Genomic DNA, 21227 nt, shown 5'->3' on the forward strand with positions numbered 1-21227 from the left:
AGTTGGACCTGGGCGCAGATACAATCTTGTAGCAGTCGTGTAGGAGTGTATCAAAGCTCGTGACAGAGCTGGCCGTGAACTATCTCTCAGTGAGACCTAGGACGTCAAGGTCAAGTTCTTCCAGAAGGCGGCAGATATCAGAGGAGTGTTTGACAGCAGAGCGAGAATTTAGGGTGGCAATATGGAGAAGGTTGCCATCCTTGAAGGCCTTCCCGGGAGGGGTAAAGATCAGAGGTATGCCCTGGGGGGATGTAGGGATAGGAGAGCAGAAAGGAATTCCAGGGTGACCGGAGATGACTGAAGATATTCAGGAAACAGTTGCCAGGGTGGTCTTGAGGGACAGTGGCGCTTCTACACCCTCGAAGGACTTGGATTGTTCTTCAATGAAGAGCTGGTGGATAGTAGAAATCTGAGGTATAGAAAAATACCCCAGTCTGCACTATGTTTGAATTATGTAACCCTATATGTTTGCCATGTTCCCTATGCTGTTTTTGATGTGATCCGTTTTATTTTTTGTTTGGGGGAATGAGAGTGTACTTACAAAAAATTAAAGTAAAATAAATATATATGTTTTTAAAAAAATACCAATTACATTTAAATAAGCCACAATTCCAAACTTTAAATCTGAACTAAGACACACAATACACAACATATTCTAAAGGCGAGCATAGACGGCAGACCAGGCCGGAACATGTCCCCCATGTTAATGTGTAAATGGGTTCAGTATCATTAACATACTAATATTGGTGACCACAATTGGTCCAATATAATCTAAAGCATAATATGAACAATCTCTTATTTTGTTGTTTTTGTCATTTAATTCTCAATACTGTTTGTAGGCTTGTGACAGTTGTTTCCAATATCACAATTAGGCCTTTTTATGTTAACCCCACCACACAGAATTTATTTGTTCTGACAGAGTTTTAAAACTCAAAATACATGTTGGTGTAGTACAATTGGTGTGGAAGTAAAAGGGCAATTAGAGGAAGTGGAGTGCAGCAAGAGTCAGGTGAGCAGTTGGAGGAGCAGGAGGTGACGAGACAATGAGAGGGAATTAATGATCCAAGAGGAGGGAAGGACGCAGAGATTGGAGGAAGTATGGGAGGGTGAAAGTAATGACCAACAAGGAGAGAGGCACAGAAGTTAGAAAGAATCACGTGATCACAATTCCTCCATATTAAGAAAGATGGGAGGAAACTGTTTGGCAGTTTTTCACTCCATTTGTTGAGCAACGCTTGACACAGACAAGCTGGTAATCATTAACGCTACCTTAATTGATTTGTGATTCTACTTTTTATTTTTTAAAGCAAATATTTGTTAATCGCTGATCCCTTTGTTGCAGATGAATCTCAAACATGGTACAGCTTGGGATACATTCTCAGCAAACTGAATCAATTCAGGTACGATTACCCTATTTTTCTTTTTAATTATATGTTGGATATTTAGCTAAACAGTAATTCTCTCTCTAAAATATGTCCAACTATTTTAGAAAAAATAGCTATACATAATGTTAAGACCCGGGTTTGAGAACATTAAATACCCCACATATTGGAATCTTATTTTGGCTGTTATGCTAAAGATCTTATTACGATTAATGTTAGAGCATAAGAAATTTGAAAATATTAGATATTCACAGATTATCTTTTTAAACATCCATAGTTAATTCTTTTTCCATATTTTTTCAATCTCTGGCTAAGTAGAGAAGCTCTAATCCTGCCACTGCCGAAGAAAGGTAATATTTTATCTGAAACACAGCGAGTTGACCCAATACAAGAACTTTGCGCTATCATTGATAATTTACTAGATCTAAAATGCGTCTTTGACCTAATCCCTCTAAATGATTTGAAATTCAAAATGTTATTTTCATTTAATATGTTAAATGGGAAACTCGAATCTAGCAAAATAATGTTATAGCATATATTTTAGGTACAGCTTGTTGTACATTGAAACATTCTTTCTTTAAGATTTATACAGGTTTCCAAATTGTTTGTTGAAGAAATAATATGGTAATAGTAATCGATATTACTGGTATCCTTTGCGAGCGTTGCTCATGGAGAGTGCACATACTGTCCACATAGGTGTTGTCTGTGACTTTTTTGTATCATTTACTAGCAGACCTAAAAAGTGGACGTTCCAAGGGTATGTCGTGCAGAGGTAAAAAGACAGTGCAAACGTTGGTGAACAGCAATCAAGTTATAAAATATCATGGCTATTCTAAAACTATAAGCAAGCTCAAAACTTTTTCACTGAGAAAGAAACTATTCTGCCTGTTAAAATGACTGCGCCCTGATGCTCTTTTTCATCTGTTCAATAGTACAAAGTTCTGATCCAGTGAGACCCAGCTAGGTCCATCCATATTCAGGTTGTGCTCCAGCAAAAAGGGGGCATTTCCCATTGAATGACAGGCGTCAGGCAAGATCTGTGAAATAACAAAGAACTTCACTTCAAGCCGTACGCAAAATACTTTCCTTTTTGCAACAAAATGACAGAGATAAACCCTTCATAAGAATCGCTCTCTCTCTCTTTTCTCATGTCAGTTTCATTGGACCCTTGCTTTGAACAGCTTCCAGTGTAGTAGAAATTGACTATGGCCATGCAAATGCTCAGAATAAAGATACCAGGAAAAGCCGCATTGTAAAGTGACAGCCAAGGAAAATTAACCATGTGTAAAATGGTGTTTTTACAAACAAGAAAATAACTGTTTAAAAGTGAAATGTTGAATTAAGGCCCTGTCCTTGCATAGAAATGTGATGGGGGTTTGTTTTAAAACATATGTAGGATATTTAATTCCAACAGTTTTGCCTTCTGGTTCAGGAAAGAAAAAAATAAATAAAAATGTGCTGAAGCCACAGAACAGGTTTTTCCTAGCCTGGCTTCAAAGGACTTTGCTTCCTGGGAACAGGGTCTGTCTCCCTTCAAGTGGACCAGCCCCCGGGGCATATGAATAGGCAAGGGTGGTGGATCTCGCACCCTCGTCAGACTCTGTGGCAGTGCTCCAGCCTGGTACAATGGCTTTCTGGGACACATAGGTGTGACCTTTTAGCGGCACCTCCCCTCAACGCGAACTGGGGAGCTTCAAAAGGCAACTCCAGAGCAACATTGGGAAGTATGCCCTTATTTGAAAGACAATGCTGGCCATTCGGGGCAAAAGACTGTTCTGAATTAATAAACTTTAAGACTTTTATTTCTGCAACCGGAACACGCAGGAATGCAAATGTTTAACAGTTTAAATGTAATTTGTGTGGCATTAGAACAAGACATTGTAGCTTTCCTTAGTATGTGGGGGGCGCAAACAGCAGAAAAATGTAAATCATGGTAAAAATATACATGGTATAACTTTGAAATGTAATGCAAACATGCTTTGTGATAATAGGTACACATCTAAAATTGTACAATTTTAGGTGAAGCGGTTCCCACTAGAAATGGCGAAAGATTATTAGAACAACAAAACAATATTGTATAAAAAGGTGGGAATTGGAATGACATGTTCAGTGTAAAATCTGGAATCTGCCCATGTGATTTTCAAAAGTGCCATATCTGTGAAAAACGTGCAATTTATGTCATAACTGATTTTGGCTAAAAGAGCTGGGGGAGGGCCATGGGTGTTGTAAGCACACACCATAAAAACTGACATCATATCCCTGAAGTCCAACCGGCTGACAGGAAGGCAGTAACAGTCATCCCTGACCAGTCCAGTTGTTAGAGGCACGTCAAGCCAAAGGTCTGCCCCCATAGTAAATCCTATGATGTCATCCACCTTATAAAAGGTGGAAGCTCACAGAGACAAAGGACACACTCTTCTGATTTTTCCAGTTCCTGCGCATCAATATTTTCCATATTCACTCTACAAGATTCCAGATTCCACTGCCAGCCCACAGCATAGCTGACACTATCCAGGCAGGACCAATGATCCAGAAAACCCCCACTAAAATCCCAATAATTTAGGTGAAGGTGGCCGAATCCTCATTGGGATTATCCACTACTACCAGCTTGCCTTTCTCCAGCGGAGGTGTCGCTGTGCCGTGACCAGACCTTTGCCAAGCTATTTTCTTCTAGGAGAGCACGCCGCTGTGACCAGTGACCAGATATTGCCTCGCTGTCCAGAAACTCGGTCCGCTGTCCAAAATACCCCATTCCAGTGCTTGTTGTGAGCATTTCCCTTCCCCAACAACCACAAACTGCATCCTTTGCTTTGTTACCTTGTATTATGTCCAATCCCATAGAAATCCTATAATTGCCTTAGCAGAAATCCTTAAAATTGTCAGAATCCTTTGTGTACCTTGTGTAGGAAAATCTGTATTGATCTCCAGTTTAAGCGCCATTTTCGTCTGAATTCTGTCCTTGTGCAAGTCCTTGGTACTATTTTGATTAAATAAATTAATTCTCCCTAAAAGAGGCACACAGCGTGAAGGGGTTGCAACTGCAGCTTAACCTTTCTATTCACGGGTGGCGTTTCTCTGTTCTAGCCACCAAGATCTAGTTTAAGTGAAACTTGTCCTTTTCTTTCCAAAACCGATTTTCTCTGTATACTGCTTTCCTTTTTAAAACCAAATTTCCTTTCCCATTGAGAATCTTATCCTGTCATTAATGAACAAGTTACTCTCTTACCTGGTAACGTTCTTTCGATGGGATGGTCCGACGACGTATTCCATATCTATGACAGATAATGTCCACAGCTGTGCTGCTTTGGAAAATTTTCAGCGTCTGCGTCCTGCGTCGATGAAAAGTTGATCGTCCACTCTGACCCGGGACATGCGCGAAATATAAAAGCTCAACGCTCTCCTAGGATCAAGCCTATGGAGCCTCTCCTCTTCCTTACCAGGATGTGGAGGAGGCTAGAACGCCGGAAAAACCACCTTCTGGCTCAAATGAAATTACGAAACCACCTCCGGCAGAAAGGAAGGACGAACTCGAAGGACAAGCCTGTCCTTATGAAACACAGTGAAGGGTGGCTTAACTGAAAGTGCCTGTAACTCACTCACTCTGCGAGCGGAAGTAACCACAACCAAAAACACAGTTTTAAGAGTTAACAGTCTCAAAGGGCAAGAATGCAAATGCTCAAACGGAGCACCCATAAGAAACTTAAGAACAAGGTTCAAATCCCAACCGGGCACCAGAAAAGGTGATGGAGGAAACACATTAGTGAGCCCTTTTAAAAACTGAGAAATTAAAGGAATCTTAAAATAGGAACATTTTTCAGACTAGCGCTTAAATATTGACAGCGCCGCCAGGTAACCTTTAATGGTACCCACTTGCAAGCCCCTGTGGGCCAAGGAAAGCAAAAAAGACAGAACAATGGGAATGTCACACTCAAAAGGATCCACATTCTTAACTCTGCACCAGTCGCAGAACTTACGCCAACGGTACAGAGACTTTGTTGCCGGCCGCCTGGCCGAGAGCAACACCTCCAGGGAGGTTCCAATCCTTATAACTCAACCTTTCAGAAGCCAAGCGTGAAGGTTGAGGGATCTGACCTCTGGATGGAGAACCTGACCCCACCCTCCAGTGAGTGCAGATCGTCTCGGTAGGGAAGACGACGCGGAGGGCAGATGGACAAGTCGAGAAGGTCCGGGTACCACGTCCTCCGAGCCCACACCGGAGCAATGAGGATCATCCGGGAACTGAACCTCCGTAAACTCCGCAGTACTTGCGGGATGACGGGGACTGGAAGAAACGCGTACAGCAGTGGGAACGACCAGTCCACCACGAACGCGTCTCCTAAGGCTCCTTTTGGAGGAAATTCCCGTGAGCAAAACCTTTCGCACTTCCGGTTGACACTGGAGGCGAAGAGATCCACTTGAGGGGTCCCCCAAAGGGCGAAGATCTCCAGGAGAATCTCCTGAGCCAGCTCCCACTCGTGAGAGATCATGCTCTGCCTGCTCATGGCATCCGCCGTCTCGCTGTTGTCTCCAGCCAGATGAACAGCCGAGATCGAAACTTCCTGCTGGATGGCCCAGAACTCGAGCTGCATTGCCTCCCAGCACAGAGGAAGTGACCCTGCCCCCCCCCCTTTTTGTTGAGGTAGTGCATGGCCACCGTGTTGTCAGTTAGGATCAGGACACTCTTTCCATGCACAGTCGGCAGAAAAGCCTTCAGGGCTAGCCTGACGGCCCTCAGCTCCAACAGACTGATATGCAGTCTGGACTCGACGGAGACCAACGACCGCTGACTGTCAACTCGTTGGCATGAGCTCCCCATCCCGTGAGGGATGCGTCCGTCATGATCGTCACCTCCGGCCAGGGAAGCCAAAACAGGGCCCCCTTCATTAGATTGCCTTCGACGTCCCACCACAGAAGGTCCTGGGCGACCGAGGGCGGCACCTGAACAGGGTCCGACATCCTGCCGGAAGATTGCGACCACTGCATCTTGAGTGCCCACTGCAAAGATCTCATCCGCAGACGAGCCTCTGGCACCAGAAGAATGCAGGATTCCATGAGGCCGAGCAACCTCAAGAACTCGAACGCCGGGAGCGTCTGGGCAAGTTGAAACTTGTGCACCATCTGCTGAATGTGAAGAGCCCTCACCTGGGGAGGAAAACACCGCGCCAGGGATGTGTCGAGCACTGCTCCGATGTACTGGAGCCGCTGTGTTGGCGTCAAATGGGACTTCTTTAAATTGAAGGAGAAGCCCAGCTTGTGAAGGGAGTGGCAGGTGACGGACAGATGATCCAGGACTTGCTCGGGAGAGCTCCCCCTGATCAACCAATCGTCCAGGTAGGGGTAGACTTGAATCCCCCCTTTCCTGAGATGCGCTGCCACCACCACCATGAGCCTGGTGAAAACCCTTGGGGCGGAGGTCAATCCGAACGGCAGGACCCGAAACTAAAAGTGCGAGTCGCCAACCACAAACCTCAGGTATTTCTTGTGCTTGGGATGGATCGGCACATGGAAGTAAGCGTCCTTGAGGTCGAGAGACACCAACCAGTAATGAAGTTGAAGGGCCTGGAGGACTGGAGAGGGAGAGAGTGTAACCATCTTGAACTTGTCCTTCCTGAGGAGTTTGTTCAAACCGCGCCCCCAGTCTTTCTTCGAAATAAAAAAATAAGGGGAATACCAGCCCTTGTTCTTCTCCGCTACAGGCACCAGTTCTATGGTGCCTTTCTCCAGCAGGGCTTGAATTTCCTGCGCAAGGAGCGGATCCGGACTCTTCAAAGAGAGGTTGCCAGGTGGATTGTCGCGAGGCCTCTGCCGAAAGGGAAGACAGTAGCCGTGGGTTATGATCTCCAGAACCCACACATCTGAAGTAATGGCACGCCACTCTACAAGATGCTGCGCCAGCCTTCCCCCAACCGGCGAACCATGGGACCTGGCCTCATGACTGAGTGGTAGCGGCTGCGGCGTTGCCTGAGGGCAAAGAGGCAACTGCCTGTTACGCTCACCTGATTCCCACGGGGGCGTCGATCTGGACTGGCCCGCTGTTGCTTCCACCAGAGTAACATGTAGAGCCGAGATGACAGACTGGACAGACCCACTTAGCTTCGTTTGTTGGACTCGTACGAATATCTTTCTGCAATGGAGAAAGGGGTTTAACCTCCCGTAATCAGAGCGTTAACCCGCCTTCCCACTCCCTTTATCTGCCCACAGAACACTCCTGAAGTTCCCTCTTAATCTCACCTGAAGATTTGGAAAGATGAGCTCTCCATCCTGCGTCGAGCGCAGGGGCGCGTAGACGACCAGTTACTTCACTGGCGTGGAGGAATTGGTGAGTTCCAGTATTGACTCTAAGTCCAATTGTTCGTAAGAGTTCAAAAGTCTGATCTTCACTCTGCCAGATTCCTTGCAGGTTGCGGATTTAAACCACCAGAAGAGTTCCAAGTGGCAATTGGTAAGATCCTGGTAAGTCTATTGTGGTTCTCCCCTTTGGGGCCGGGGTACAGCGATGAGGCAGAATTAACTGCGCCGACCCGAAATGAGGTGAGTACCCCCCTGTGGTAATCAGGTAAGTCTTTGGGGGTGATTTGGTTTGTCCTTGTTTTCCCCTTAGGGGCCGGGGTGCGGCAGTGATGCAGAATTGACTACGCCGACCCGAGATGAGGAGAGTACCCCCCTGTGGTAAATCAGGTAAGTCTTTGGGGGTTTGTATTGCCCTTGCTCACCTATCTGTTCTGGTCTCCCCCAGGTGTTGAAGAATGGCCTGGAGATGCTGGATTTGCGATGGAGTAAAGGAATGCAGCCCCGGTTGGTGAGTTCAGCGCGGCTCTGCAAGGTGCGTGGCAATGCACCTGAGAAGGCTTCTCTTCTAGATCGACGATGTGCTGGATCAAGGATTCAGGTAAGGGTTTTGTTCTGACCACTTCTCCTCCTTTTCTTGTTCCAGTTGTTCCAGGGCTGAAGCGGGCGTGGCTGAAGACTGGAGCTGCTGAAGACTCGTGAGCGTTACGCTGCAGCAAGCAGAATAACACTAAGCACGTGTGGCTGTCCGGGTGTGGCTTAAATAGCCTTGGAAGAAGTCCCAGGTAAGTATTCTTCCACAGCCCCACCCGAGAGGAAAGGAGTCCCTGAGGTAAAGTAGTCCCTTTAAGCCTCATTTGGCTTGTGGCTTCGTGCAGCATGGTCTGCATCAGGTAGATATGCAGCATGGTCTGCAACAGGTAAGATTTCTGTAATGAGCCTGGCGCCCATGGCGCCAGGACTGACTTTATTCTTATGAGCCTGGCGCCATAGACGCCAGGACTGTAGCCAAAGAGGCCCTAACTGGGGTTTTTGGGCATGCTTCAAGTGGCATGATGCCTGCTTCCGGGGTTGCTGGGCCTGGTCTGGCTTTCCAGGGGCAGGCATCGTGACACTGCCCGAGCGGCCTTGGCACCTCGAGTACCCTTTTTTCCACCTCTGGCACTCTTACGGTGACCCCTTTGACTGACAGGTCCTCTCGCTTTACTGAAGGACGAGTAATAGCGAAAGGAACCACCCCTCCATTGTTGTCCCCTAGGATGAAAAGGCGGAGGTTGTCGAACTGCAGCGCCCAACGACTTTGCTGCAGCTTTGGAGGTCTGCAACCTCTCAAGGCTCTCATCAGCCTTGCTGCCAAAAAGCTGTTGACCGTCAAAGGGCATGTTGAGGAGCCAGGACTGCACATCAGGAGCGAACCCCGACTTCCGCAACCACGCAAACCTGCGTATTACGGTGCTCGCCGCCATGGACCGGCTGACACAATCTGCCATGTCCAAACCCGACTGAACGGCCTCACACATGGCATCCTTGCCATCCTGAACCATAGCAAGGAAACCATCCCGTTCATCACCTTTGGGAATATGTTCAGCCGCTAATGCAACACAGTTCCACAGAGTGTGTGTGAAACGAGACAAGGCACATACGGAGTTGGCCGCCTGAAGCGCCATACCCCCTGAAGAAAACACTTTCTTCGCCCAGCCATCAAAACGTTTGTCGTCCCTATCCGGAGGGATGGTAGGATACGACGCCTGCTTTGCCAGGGCTGTAGCCGCCTGCACCACCCAACTCTCCGGAGTGGGGTGTCTGGACAAGTAGCAGGGGTCGCTACTGGCTGGACGGTATTTTCTCGACAAAGACTTGCCCACTGCCGGGAGACTCTCCGGAGCAGTCCAAGCCGCCGCCACCCTTCTCTGCAGAGCCATATGAAACGGCAGTACCGGGTCAGTGGGGGGACCAAGATCAAGGTTGTCCGTGAGATCATCCTGAGCAAACTCCCCTGGGGGAGCCGACCATCCCAAGTACTCGGTGACCCGAGACATAAGGCGCCAGTACGAAGAATCGGCATGAGTGCCAGGCTCCGGTCTACAAAACTCCACCTCCGGAGAGGTGTTCAGTCTACTGGCATCATGCAGTGACTGCCTCAGGTCACCAAATTGGCTATGGCCCGAGAGAAGCTCATCAGGCACTGTAACCGGAACCAAGCCCTCATCAGAGCCCTCATCACCCTCCGAAATGTGCTCCAGGTGGTGAGAGGGAGACACCTGGGGACCAATGCTATGCCTGACCTTAGCCAGAGCCAGTGCCACGGGGCCCCTCCGACACCACCGCCTCCAAAGGCATCAAGGGCGCCGAACGAGTCGGCGTCAAGAGAATCGGCATCGAGCGAATCGGCGTCAGCACCGGCGGCGTCGACACAGGCCTCGAAGCCAGGGTCCGAGTGTGTCCTTCGACGACCTAGGCGAAGACAGCGTCGACGACCCCCTCGAAAGCAGAGCCTCGAGAGAGGTCGTCGACGACCTCAGCGCCACAGGCGTCGACGTCTTCCTTGAAGACGGCACAGGATCACGCGGTCTCGAGCGCGTCGATGACCGGGACCTGGAACGGGCATGGCGAGAACGGTTACCCTTGTCCGAGTGGGACCTCTGCCGCGAACCGTGCCGACCAACCGAGCCCGAATCACGACCGACCCCACTCAGAGGCGCGGATGGACCGGTGCCCTGCGATTCAAGAATCGCCAACATCTTCTTCCCGAAGGAAGCCCATTCCTCCGGTGTCGCTTGCATGGTGGGATTAAGCGACCCGCCGACGGGCGGCGTCCTCGGAAGAGGACGGGGAAGGCAACCGATGCCGGCGCTTCCAGGAATTCCTCGAAGAGGCATAGGAGTGGCGAGACCGACTCCTGGAAGGAGACCCACCGGACCTCCGACGAGGACGCAGAGAGTCGCCTCTCGAATCATCCGTTGAAAGCCCCGCAGACCTCGACTTCAAGGGCTTAGACACCCTACCTACTGACAACTTCTTCTTGCGTTCCCGCAAGGCCTTGGCCATGAGCGACTGGCAGTCGACACAGTCGTCCGTGTCGTGGGCCTCCCCGAGGCACCAGAGGCAGGCGTCATGCGAGTCCGTTACCGACATCTTGGACCCACAGTCCCTGCATTTCTTGAAGCCCGGACGCGGGGTTGAAGACGAGGTAGACATCGTCACGAACAGGTTTTCACAAAAACCGGATAGGTTCAAAGAACCGAGAAGAATACAACAAACTCCAAAGAGTCGAGGCGTACCGAGATTCATGAAGCGAACATGTTCTCGGAAAAAAATGAACTGAGGCTACGGGCGTCGTGCGTCCTACTTATCACATCAGGTGCCGTCGGAGGAGGTCCTCGGGGACGGCGCATCGACGTCATGGACGCAGGACGCAGGAAATTTTCCAAAGCAGCACAGCTGTGGACATTATCTGTCAAGGATATGGAATACGTCGGAGGACCCAATCCCCTCGAATTAGAGTTACTCTTTCACTTTCATATTATCCCTGTGATGTGCATTTGTCACTCTGCATAAAAACCGCATTCCGATTGTTTATTCTACCCATTTTTCAAACCATTTTGACATTTAAACCCGTGTAAATTAGCAAATGCAATTTACACGCATGTGTTTCAGCTGCACTGTGTTTTCACTTTCAAGTTGATTTTCTGAATTGTATGCCCGTTGTTAGGACATTGCTTGTAGTTTGCTAGTTTTCTTACATCCCTGATACTGCTATAATTCATATTTTTCTACCGCACAAGTAAATCAAATCTTTACTAATTCCGAGTGCTATTTTGTTCAATTGCAAAGTGTTTTAAATCTTAACTGGGGTGCTATGTACCCGAAAAGTAATATTGCTCCCATTCATTTGTGCTTTGTGTATGTTATGTTAGAAGGTCAGGTCAAACTAAGTGTATTCTATCAATTTACAGTGAAAATTGTCACCCCATTGGTGTTTGCTGCCAGATATTAAATGTGTGATTTTATTTGAATTTAAAATAAATATTGTATTACCACCCACCGGCCTGGTTCATGGTCCATGGTGACCTGGGGTATTTGTAAAAGGGTGTGCGAGACGTGTTAGGTGCCATCTCATTCTGAATTCTCAGGAAATAAAGTAAAAGTGTTTTAATTGTGCGCTGCAACCTAGGCCAGTGGCAAGAGTCCTGGGCTGGTGTGTGACGCCCGATTAGAATCCTTAACAAGTACATGTTTTGTTAAACTTTGGACTGGTATTTTGCCATGTAATGCAGATTACAGTACGCCGGTAATGAGGGCTTTTGGGCGTTTTTCTTTCTTTGAGTTGAGTTGAGCACAGGTATTCTGTCTCACATTGGTCCAGTATTGGTTGTCCAGTGCTTACCTGAAACTCAACGGCTCCAAGACTGAATTCCTACTGCTGATCAGCAACACTGAACACCCAGCCATCCAGATCTGGCTCTCTGCTATGAACCTCGAGGGCTTCACATCCCTCGGGTTGAACATGCACGGACACCTCACGTTCAAACAGCACATAGCAAGTAAGACACAAACTGCTTGGTACTAGCTATATCTCCTGTGAAAAATCAAGCCCTTCATCCCAGAAAACAACTTCAGATCCGATGTCCAAGCCGTGGCCCTCTCCCATTTGGATGGTGGTAATGCCCTTTTGGAAGGTTGGTGACTGCACTGGCACCTCCGAGATGTGTCCTGCATGCTGCAGCAAGACACAAAGGACTCTGCGAATTTGACCACATCACCCCAACCCTCATCGAACTGCACTGGCTCCCCCGCTGCAAGCACAACTCCTCTTCAAATCCTGTTGCCCTGAAGTCCCCAAACTACCACATTGAGAAACCCAGCACCTGCAGAGGCTTGTGATCTACCAGAAGTAAGGAAAGGTGTACACCTGAACTCTGATGGTTCAGGAAGGAAAGAAACGGAAGATAGGCCTTCTCCGTCTATGCTCCAAGACTCTGGAACCTCCTCCCCGTCAACATCAGACTTGCCCCATCACAATAAAAATAATTTTCTTTGAGTGGTAAGACTCATGCTTGTAGTCTTATAATGCAAGGGTGCTCTCTTTGTAGACGTTATACCAATATTATACACAGATGTTATTTCAATAAGCGTGATCCTTTCTTGTGAGTCAATGTCTTTACCTCTCTCAGCGCTGCTTTTGGATTCGCTTCATCCTATCTTGTTTATTCACTCTGGAAACTCTGCTTGACATGGATTCCGATGAGTGGTCACTCATGTTCATGAAAGATCTGCTCGAAAGAAGGGAATGGAGAAATGGTCAAAAAAGGAATAACAAATAATGAGCTAGTTCTGCAAAAAAGGGGTTGTAGATTTGCAAAGACCTTTGCACAATTGCCTGATGGCATCTGTGTTCACGGAGGCGCTGTATGCACAATAACACTCACTACATGAACAGAAATCCCAGTGCTTGCCGCAAAGTAGTCCTATGATGCTTCACCTTAAAATGAGTGTTAAACACGCCACCTTCAAGCTCACAAATGAATGCACTCATAGATTAGTTACCTTTAATCTTCTTTCCTCTAGGTCCTACTATTCCTTGTGACCGTAAAATCTGTGAGTGTGAGCCACGAAGGATGGACACCTGGGTTGGCCAAATCTAGGTGGATGCAGCATAACGAAGGTGAAAGCAAGGATGTGGCTGTGGAGCTATGTGCTTCAGGGTGCTATGATGGGATATTACCTTTCGTCCTCCCTAGCTAAATGAGACGCCCTGCCTCCGAGAGACAGACATTCCCTATGCAGCTAGAAGACAAACTGGAATTTTACCTCAGCCCCTTATCCTCTCCAGGGAAACAACCCCTGCCTCTCCCAATCGACATCCAGCTTTTTTCTGTCTCTGGAGAGACACCTTGTGGGTGCAGACGTGAGACGGTTGCCTGTGCGTTAGAAGGCAGACGAACCGGAGCACAGTTGTGGGATCTGGCGAGTAATGCCATTTTATCCCCATCCCACCCCGATGGTTGCGCTGTTGCATGGTGGGCCTGGGTGACGGGAAGTACACGGCAGGTTAAGGGGGCGCTGTTGCGCTCCTGCCCCAGTGTGCAGCCTATAAAAGTCACACTGTTGCAGATCAAGGGCCAGTATATTGTTTGGTTACATTATATCTTGGTGGCGCCGTTGCAGATTATCCACAGGATAATCACGGAGAGCTGCAGGGCACGTGTGTGTTGTTCCTCTGCAGTGGGTTCAGCTGGATTGTGCATATCCACATTCAGTTGAGGCACATACAATAATTGCATCCTCTCTATAAGGAACTCCTAGTTCCCCAAGCTCTATTCGACACAGGCTTCCAAAAGGCGTATTCCCATACTTACCTGTAACTCTGGTTCTCCAGCATGGGTATTTTACATGGATTCACATGCACATGAATATTTCCTGTTGTCAGGCTGGGAATCCTCAGGAATTCTTGAAGCAGTTTTGCTTTAAAGCTAAAAACTGATCGTCGCTTACATAGTCTATTGCTGTCACTTTGGGTCAGATTGCACCACCCAATGACCTTTGTCCTCTCTAGCTCCACCCAAAACTAGGTGCGTGATTTGGTCGCCCACGTAAAGTGGCAGTAGGAACCAAAAAGAGCCATAGAGTGACGGATGGAGGTGTAAGGGTGCAGAAGTAGTCACTGGATACAAAGGTGATGTGTTTGTGGACATGAACCTTTATTGAAAGGAAATAAAATGGAAATCCTAGCTTTCCCAATAACTAAGAGGGGTTGCCCTACCTTAAACAAAACTAAGGATAGCGTCAGAATGTCTGTCAAAAGAAAGATAGTCCACTGTCTTATGTCCCAAACCTATTTCTGCCCCTCACACCTCAAAAGAAAACTACAATACTAGCTTCACCCAAATTGCAGATGGGTGGAAGAGGGAGGGTTTGTTTCCCTTCCCCCAGTTCAACAACTTCTTTACAGTTCTATAAAGATGGGGAAGTAGGTCTCCCTTTCTCCAGTCCTTTCTCAGGCTCTCTACAGAGGATTTGTTTTTGTTTCCTTGGTCTTCTCGTCTCGTGTGATTAAAAAAAAGGGGTTTCTCTCTTCTTGGTACTATTATTCCACTTAGGGTCTGGGGGGAGGCAGGACTCCCAACCCCTTCCTCTGATCTTAAATATCTCTCAGTCAGGCATGGTTCACTAACATGCCAGGCACTGTTTTGTAGATGCAAATCTTCAATCCTTTTAACATTCGAGTCCCGGACCCCTCTCCCAGGTTGATAATGCCTCTCAATTGGGCCTGGTTCTAGTGAACATATACATTTCTCTGGGTTTCTTCCAAGTAATGGTACGAGGAAGAGGACTACTCTTGTACTCAGCTTGATAGTTTTTAGCAATTTGTTTTATCCCCAGGATCTCCCTTTTGTCCCGACTTGGTTCTTCACCACCTCTCAAGGTCTCAGCGTTTTCGCACTGTCCCTTGCTTTGTATAGCACTTTCCTTCCTATTCTTTGTCACAGTTCGCTTTATAGTTTATCAACTCCAGGGGATTGCTCCTTACTCCTGCTTAGCGGGCTGCTTCTCTCTCCGGCTACCATCTTCTGCAGGTTTCTCTTGTCTGCTCTCAGCTTCTCTCGCCCCTCGAAGTCGTGCAGCGGTTCAACAGCCCTGGGTCCCTCACAGGTACATTGGTACCTTCTCCCACTCACCGGCTTGCCACCGAATATCTGCTTCTCCCACTGTGGTCCGTGGGTGTGAGCGGCGTGCTCCGCTGGGGCGCATATATGGTCTGCTCGGCATCCCAGCCTCCTTCAGTCCCTGTTCTCCGCAAGGCAGCTCCTTCAACTCGCGGTTCCTCCAAGGAGGATCAGACCCTGATAGAAGTCCTTCCTCTTTATCATTTGCCAGTCCAGGTGAGAGCTTGTATGTTTGTTTTGGTTCCACAGAGGGCGCTTCATTCCTCCTTTCTTCTTCCTTGCGTCAGTATTTACAGAGCCAAAGTTTTCCCTACTCTTCCTTGTCACAGTATGGTTTTCCTCACACTCATAAATAGGTCTACACTACATAAAGTAATTATGAGCAGAAAGAAGGGGTACAGAGGATGAGAATGTTGTGGTCTTCGAAGTGTGTGGAGGATGTTGCTCTAGGGGTAGAGTGGTAATTGTCATATTGCGTTCTCCCTCAATAGTCTTCACCTTACCCACAGGGTCCCTCCCATGGGATTCTTCCACAGAGTATCATCCCCAGGGGGGACTATCGAGTAGCCGCCTCAACTCCCTGGCCTCATGGGAAGGGAGAAGTGACAACACATGGATTCACATGCGACCCTCTGTGATGAATCCCTTGGTAAGATACCAAGGCTGGATAAGAGTTACAGCTAAGTAACTTGTTCCTTCTTCAGCATTGGATCTTACATGGATTGACAAGCTCATGAATAAGACTACACAACAGTACATATACAGAACCACGGGAGGTAGCAAGGCTCAACAGAAACAATAGCAACACACTCAATTCAAGCAAAAAGGTTGCAAAGTACTGTCTGGCCGACACTGGACTCGAATCCCTGTAGACAGTAGAATCTGGTGAAGGTGTGGGTAGATCTCCACATACGAGTCCTGCAGATATCCAGCAGAGTAACGCCAGACAGGAGCACCGTAGTGAATGCCACGGCCCTGGTGGAGTGGGCTTTGGGCCTACCTGGCAACGTTCTGTTGGCTAGTTGATGGCAATGCATGATACAGCCAGACAAACACCTAGAGGTGGAAGTTTTAAGACAGGGATTTACCTTGTCCCCCAGGTGCAAATGTAACAAAAAGCTGAGTAGTCTTTCAAAAAAACCTTGGTTTGTGCGACATTAAAACTTCAACAAATGCGAAACTCCAGTGGATGCAAAGACCTCTCTACAGGTGAAACAGGATTTGCGAAGAAAACTGGTAAAACCAAAGGCTCGCTCAAGTGAAAGTCTGATGGGACCTTGGCATGAGAGATGGATGCGTCAGCAGAAACACATTGGATTGGTGAAAAGGATAAATAAGGCGGCATGCACGAGAGAGCTTGAATCTCTCCAACAAGACTGGCAGAAGTGATGGTCACTAGAAAGTCAGTCTTTCAGGATGGGAACTTCAAAAAAGCATTATGCAGGGGTTCAAAAGGAGAACCCATTTGTTTTGGCAGAACTTCATTGAGCTGCGAAGCAGGAGCTGGTGCCTTTACAGGAGGCAATGTTTCTGAGCAGACCCTTCAGGAACTTCTTCACAAGCCTCTGAGACCACAGGGAGAGCATGCCAGGTGCCCAAATATAACGGGAAATGGCTGCCAGGTGTACCTTGACGGATGCATGGACAAGGCTAAACTTTGCCAGCAAGAGTAAGTATGCTATTAATTGTGGAGGTGTGATGCGCAGCAGAAAGATCCCTTGCGAATGACACCACACAGTAAAATGCCTTCATTTGTGCTTGCAGCAGGAAAGGGCCGATGCAGCTCTAACCTTGGCCAGAATGTTTATGCATTCTAAAGGCAGCGTGTAGTGTCCAAATTCTAGGGTTGCAGGAGCCAGACTGTTAGGCTCAGGGACGCTGGGTTGTGGGGCAGGATCGATCTCCTCTGGAGAGTAGGTCCGAAAGATGAGGCAGTTTGTTGGCCGGAACCATTGACAGGTGGAGACGGTCAGAGTACCAGATCTGCATGGGCCATGCTGGGGCAATGAGGATCATTCTGCAATGGTACTGTCCAAGTGTATTTAGTACATGTAGTAGCATGGTAATTGGAGGAAATGCACAGAGGAACCAGCCGTCCCAGGGGAATGAAAAGGCGTCCCCTAGACTCCTCGCTTGAGGATACCTGCTGGCAAACCTGAGACACACGAGTCTGGTGGAGTTCCCACTTGTGGCGGGTTCGCAGACCTCTGCTGAGCAAGTCTGCAATGGCGTTGTGAATGCCTGCCAGGTGAAATGGGAAAGATGTGGTGAGCAATGGCCCAGTTTCATAGGATTTGTGCCTCGGGAGAGAGCGGGCGAGCGTGTCCTGCCCTGCTTCCCGATGTAAAATATGGTGGACAGGTTGTCTGTGAGATGCGGACCACCTTCCCCTGGATCTGAGGCTTGAAGGACTTGAGAGCCCAGCACACTGCTCGCAGTATTAGGATGTTGATGTGCAACGCCTTCTACACCAGCAGCCAGAAGCCTCTGGCATAGAGAGGCATTGGTAGTAACTGTTGCCTGATGAACCGGGGGTCGAAAAGGAGCACCAATTGAGAGGTGTGGACGAATGGATCACCAGTGCACGGCTTGCCAGAAAGCTTGATTGAGGGCGATCTTCTTGTTTCAGGAACCGAATATCTGCTTCCACCTGGCATTCAGGAACTCCTGAAGAGGTCTAGTTTGCAGTAAGGAACCAGATGGACACAAGACACATGTCGATGTGCGAGACAGGACCCCAAGAACAGGGCGTTCTAAGACTGCACTATGCATGAATTCAGATAGTTGGAGAATCCTAGCCAAGTCAGGTGGTATCATGTAATATCCCCATATATATGGTCGTCGTATATATCGCCGGGAAAAGGTTGTGGCGATATTATATGTGTGACCATATATATAGGGACATGGGCAGCAGGGGTGTCTCCCGCTCCCCATGAAGAAAACAAAAAGGGTTTGGGGGTTGCAGGGGTGTCCCCCGTATGTTACATGTAATAATGTCCCCACAAAAACGGCCATTTTTCAGCGATTTTTTTGCATGGCGATATTTTTGAGGGGACATTATTACACGGAACCAGTCAGGTGTGCTACAGTGCCAGAGCTGGAGTGCGGGAGCGATCAGCCAATTGTCTAGATGGGGATAGACATAGACGCCTATGCGATGGAGATGAGCTGCCACCAGGGCCAAGCACTTAGTAAAAATCCTTGATGCCAATTTCAGGCCACAGGGCAGAGCTTTGAACTGGTAGTGTTTGCCTTGAACGACAAAATGCAGGAACCTCCGGTGTTTGCAATGAATGGGGATGCAGAAATATGCATCCTGTAAATCCAAAGTCGACATGAAATCCCCTTCCTCCAGCTGGCCGAGCACGTGCTGCAAACAGGACCATCCTGGATTTTGGGGATTTTTGGAAATTGTTCAGTTTTCTTAGGTCTAGGCTGGGTCTCCACCCACCAGTCTTCTTCCGAACCAGGAACTACCTGGAGTACACTCCAGAGCCCCGGAGGCGCAGGGAAACTGGCTCCATTGCCCCTTTTTTTAATGCAGCTTGAACCTCTTTTAGCAGTAGAGAAATGTGTTGTTCCTTCCGTGAGATGGGAGGAATTGGAACGCATTCCTCTTGGAATTCTAGGGTGGGACCCTCTAGGATGATATTTAGCACCCATTTGCATGTGGATGTTGCACCACTGGTTGACAAATTGAGAAAGACGGGCTCCCACTGGGGTGCTGAAGCAGGGGTGCAGGCCCTGGGCCGAGTCTGGCTTGTTTAGGGTTTGTGTGTCCTGGAGGACGTTCCACGACAATGCTGGGTTCCCCCCATGTATGATCATCCCTTATAAGCCTCTGGAATACTGGGACAAGATGATTGACTATAGGACTGCCTGTAGTCCTTGGAAGATCCCGAGAACTGCCCCCTGGAGGGACGAAAGGACTGCTGCGGTTAGTGAAGCATGCCCAACAAGTGCACTGTTCCAATGTCTGTCTTAATAGACTGCAGGGTGTGATCTACGGCCTTCCGGAAGAGGTCCGCTCCATCGAATTCCACGTCTACGACCCTTGATTGCAGATCAGCCCGGAAGGTTATGATTTGGAGTCATCCATGGCAATGCAGAGCTGCAACCATTGCCCATCTGCCGGGAACCAGAGTCTGCGTTGTGCAGGGCAACTGTGGTCGAAGGCCACTTCCCCTTCAAGGAAGAAAGCTAAAGCCTCAGCTTTCTTATCAGGGAGTCCGTCCGGGACGGGTCCTAGTTTATACCATAGCTCTCCATCATACCTAGAGAGAATGGGCCGTGCATTAGCAGCCTTGCTCGTGGAAGCGGCAATAGTGAGGATGCGTTTGCCCATGGCGTCCAGTTTCTTACTCTCCTGATCGCAAGGGTCAATACATGGAGAAGAGAGGCTGGACGAGCACTTCCTTGCTGCAGTGGAAACAAACTAATCCGGCGATGGTTGGGATCAAAGACACTCGGAGGCTGTATCTGGAGACCTGTACCTTTTCTACAGCTGCTCCTTTTTAGGAGGAGCTGAAAAAGGGGTTTTCATGACCCAAATACCATCTTCCCAAATGTCGTCCAGAAGAGGGATTGACGTTATTACCCAAATTGACCTTTCTCAATTGACCTTTTGCACAATTGACCCAATTATAGTGGTCCTAATTGACCTTCTGCACAATTGACCTTTATATTATTTTAGTTCTTTTATATATGTATTGGGTTGGTTTTGGATTATAAATAATATAAGGGGATTGCGTGGGAGGTTGCAGGGGGTTTTGGATTGGGTGGGGGACTTGCGGGGGGATTCCCCCCTGCATATAGGTCCTAATTGACCTTCTAAATTAGGTCAATTCTCCTGAGGTGAATTCTCTGGAGGTCAATTGTGAAAAGGTCATTTAGTATACAACTGGATTGGTACCAGTTTCTTTCTAGAGGATTCCCGTCTCTGGAAAATAAAACCTTACTTTTTCCCTTCTGGGACCACATTGAACAGTTTTGAAACACGAGTAAGCAAAGCATCACATGAAACAAACCAATTGTATCCACTGAAGAGTCTCTAGAGGGCAAGACGATGTCCAGAGTTTCGCCATCCGCAGGAATTAAGTTATCAAAATCATCTGCATCTCGAGTACCCTGGCACGTATGCGTGTCAGGGTAAGTGTCCGTGAGGGAAGCAGTATCCACTATGGGAGGTACTGTAATGGACAACTGGGGACGAGCAGATGGAATTGGATGAGGAGGTACCAGGTGAGGCTCTAAAGACAACAGTGGACTCTTAGCAGGCGCAGGCATAGGAGCTGTCAGAGGCAGACGCTGCTGAAGCTCTGATACTATGTGTGCAGGGTAGATAGAATGTCCATTTACAAATCCCTGGGTGCTGCGGGGGCTAGCACTGGGGCAGCAGGCAGAGGGTTGGCAGGTTGAGTTGAATTGAACGAGAGGCTGCCAAGGATGATGAGGTATCAGAAGAATGTGGTCAGGTTCCCAGTGCCCTCCTTTATCAGAGTACAAAACCTCTGGAAGCTCATCGGCCGAGAACTGAATTATTGGTGCAGGTGGCAACGCACTAGCCATCCCCTTAGGGGACAGGGCGAGGCACTTTTTGGCCTTAGTAGTCTTCTGGGGGAAGGAGAAAACCGGGGGCAATTGCTTGCCTACACTTGCAGCCCTAAGAAAAGTGGCAATAACAGGAGCCTGTGGCAACATCAACGGAGCTGCCGCCAGTACGGCTGAAGCCGATGTAGCTGAAGGAGGCCACGGAAGAAAAGCCACTCTATATATAGTGGTAGCAGCAGTCGACGAGGTAGTCAATGGGGTGAAAACCGCAGGCATCGTGGACGAGGTCGCTGACGAGGTGGTTGCTGGCAGAGCTGTTGAAGTGTATCTCGACGACAAT

At 48.3% G+C, this 21227-nt stretch overlaps 1 long non-coding RNA gene across 1 annotated transcript in view; it reads right to left on the minus strand.

Moving 5' to 3' along the window:
* The window catches only part of LOC138513707 (uncharacterized), a 203486-nt gene that overhangs the window by 135015 nt on the left and 47244 nt on the right, over positions 1-21227 (minus strand). Inside the window, exon 2 of the long non-coding RNA XR_011281799.1 lies at positions 12836-12943. This is a non-coding gene — a long non-coding RNA (uncharacterized lncRNA). The remainder of the gene's footprint in view (positions 1-12835; positions 12944-21227) is intronic.

This window comes from Ambystoma mexicanum, chromosome 12, assembly GCF_040938575.1.
Source record: "Ambystoma mexicanum isolate Mex_15411 chromosome 12, UKY_AmexF1_1, whole genome shotgun sequence".
Classification (NCBI taxonomy): Eukaryota; Metazoa; Chordata; class Amphibia; order Caudata; family Ambystomatidae; genus Ambystoma; species Ambystoma mexicanum.